The sequence below is a fragment of the Vicugna pacos genome, chromosome 3, assembly GCF_048564905.1.
Source record: "Vicugna pacos chromosome 3, VicPac4, whole genome shotgun sequence".
Lineage (NCBI taxonomy): Eukaryota > Metazoa > Chordata > Mammalia > Artiodactyla > Camelidae > Vicugna > Vicugna pacos.
Genome location: NC_132989.1, coordinates 59,930,406 through 59,933,414, shown reverse-complemented (window position 1 = coordinate 59,933,414; position 3,009 = coordinate 59,930,406).

The window sequence follows — 3,009 nt, the reverse complement described above, 5'->3', positions numbered from 1 at the left end:
CAAGTTTAGTCGAAGCGGACGACCAGAAAGCGCAGACAGCGTACTGAATCCGAGACGCGCAGCAGCTGCTGGCCGCGCGTGTCCCGGCGCGCCGGCAGGTCGGCTCTGGCGCCGGGCTGATGGGAGAGTCCATTAGGGACGGCCAAGGCAGGGAGTTCCCGCCGCCGGAGCGCGGACCTGGCGGCCAGCTGCGCAGACGAGGGCGCGCTGTCTTGGGCGACCACCCCCGCTCCGCTGGTCAGGTGAGCGCAGCGCGGGGAGCCGCGAGTCCTATTGGAGCAGACGGACGATGGGGGAGGAGGCAGGGGGGGAAAGTGGGGGTGGGGGGGAGGAGGCAGGGGGGGAAGTGGGGGTCGGGGGGAGGGCGGTGCGGCTGGAGCCACCTTCCAGACTAGACAGCGGGAGAAGGAATCCGCAACCCGGGCGAAGCGTGGGGACGCGAGCGAGAAGGCGGAGCGAGGCTGTGCGAAGGGAGAACCGGCGAGGACCGCAGGGCGCGCGCGGATGTCGGTGTCCGCGGGGCCAGGTAGGCTGTGGCTGCGGGGTGATAACGCGAGCTTCGCGGTGGCCCCGGGAGCGCTGCAGCGTCCCCCGCGGCGCGGAGTCGCCCTCCCGCACCTGTTGCTGGAGGTAGGCGGCGAGCGCGCGGCGGGCTGCAGCGAACCCCGCGGAGCTGCCCGCGCCCGCGCTGCCCTCGGCCGCGGCGGTGCGGGGAGCGTGTCGTTCCTGCCGCGCGCCCGTTCAGAAGCAGCCTGGTCTCAGAGGGGGTGAGAAGTGAAGGAGAAGAGGGAGAAGTTTCTTCTCTTTCTTCCTATGTGAAACTCGAATCTTAGCTTTAATTTTAAAATGTCTGCCTGGAAAATAACCGATTAAGAAAGGCGCGCCGTAGATAATAAATAACGGGAAGTTGAGATAAATTTGAGTCTTATTTTCCTAAATAACGGCTACTTTGAAGAACTTTCAGGGAATTGATTTCACGGAATTTGGAATTAGCCTGGAGCTGTAGGATGTTACATATATATTTACATACGTATATATATGTTTATATTAAGTTTACACACTTTTAATGTTTTAAACACATTTTAAATGTTTTAGACTATTTTAAAATTGATTTTTTTCTTAAAACTAAAACTAAGAAATTATAGCAATGTTCATCGGGGGAAAACCGATTTTTAGGTGCAATGTTAATTTATAATGTGTAACTTTCGTCTTAAACCAATTTCCACATTTCAAAAAATCCACAGCCTTTAGAAACATGTGTAATATGTTAGCTGCACCCTGTTTTAGAAATTACTGATATCGAGTCTTAAGGGTGCATAACTACTGATAATTAGGATAAAGCTAAAAAAAAGTACCTTAACTAATACATACAGCATTATATACAAATTCTTGTTGAAGTTATTACCTTAAATTACTAAAGTTCTTTTTTCTCTTCTCTGTGTCATCAAAAGAGCCAGATAGAACCAAAAAAGAAAAAAAAAAAAGAGAAAAAGAAAAGGAAAAAAAGATGTTCTATGGTCTAGTTACAATACAAATGAACACTAGCAGTTTATTTTGGGGTAATTTCCTAGGCTGCAGAGATGTGCCAAATACACCGTGAAATGTGTTTCAATAAAACATTTTAAATGCACGCAATTAGATATAACATCCTGATTCTGACATTAACTTATAGTGACTTTGGACGTTCACTCATCCTTCTGTGGCTTTTCTTCAGTCATAAAGTAAAGGGATTGGACTGATTGAAAAGGCTTATTTCAGCTTGAAATGAAATGTCTCAAGATTACAACTTTTTTGAAAGAAGTAACCAAAATGTATACACTAAAAAAAAAAGTATGAGGGGGGAGGGTATAGCTCAAGTGATAGAGTGTATGCTTAGCATGCGCAAGGTCCTGGGTTCAATCCCCAGTACCTCCTCCAAAAATAAATCAGTAAACCTAATTACCCGCTCCCCTCCACACGCGAAAAGAGTATGACCGAAGCCTATCTCCATGTTCCTATTTCCATGGTGAGTGACAGTTACCCAGTATTGAATGCCTGCTATGTAATCAAGTCTGAGAAACCCTTTATATAAAGGTTATTTTATTTAACACAACAGCACCATAAATTAAATATATCCCAATTTACAGATAGAGACACTGAGGCATGGAAAGTTTAAGCTCCTTGTCCAAAGTTCCCCAGTTAGTAAGAGCTAATCAAGAATTTTTCCTGAGTACTGAGCATCTATGCTATACTAAATGTGATGATTAAAAACTGAAAATGCCCATAAACACCAGTTAAGAAATAATCTTACACTGAAATGTAAGTCCACAATGGAGTGAAGGTAAATTAGGCAACAACAGTGAGTCTTGATATCATCAGATATGAAATGATGTATCAGTCAACCTTTATCATATTTTAATATCAACAATTATAGTTAAATGTATATATTTTATCAAATATTGAATTCTAATTGTATTCATTGTTAGAAAATGATAACATAAGATACATTTGGAACATAAATGTTTTGGTGGTAATAAAAATAATGATTAGAAATGATATAGGAAGTCAGAGGCTAATGTTAAGCAAAAATATTTTAGATATCTTTCCATTTGGAGATGTCCCTGCCTATGCTACGCCCAAAGAAAAAGACTGTTCACAGCAGAATCAGCTGTGACTAAACCCTTCTGTGCATATTCCCATGATGAATGATAATATTATGCTACATTTATTGAATGTCCTCTATTTATCAGAAATTCTCCTTAGGCCCTTTAAATAGAGTAGCTTTAGTTTTAATCATCAGACTCTGTTACTCTGATTTGAAGGTGAAGAAACTGAGGTAGAAAGATCTATGCTCTGGGAGGGTCCACAAAGAAAATCTATTTTGATATAGATTAGGTGCATGACACTTTACTGTTCAGAAATTCATACGCTGTGAACACAACACTGAAATCCTTAAGCCCTGGGAGGAGACTTGGAGCCAAACTAGACCAATCCTTTATTTTATATTTTGGAATTTGAAACTTGGAAAAG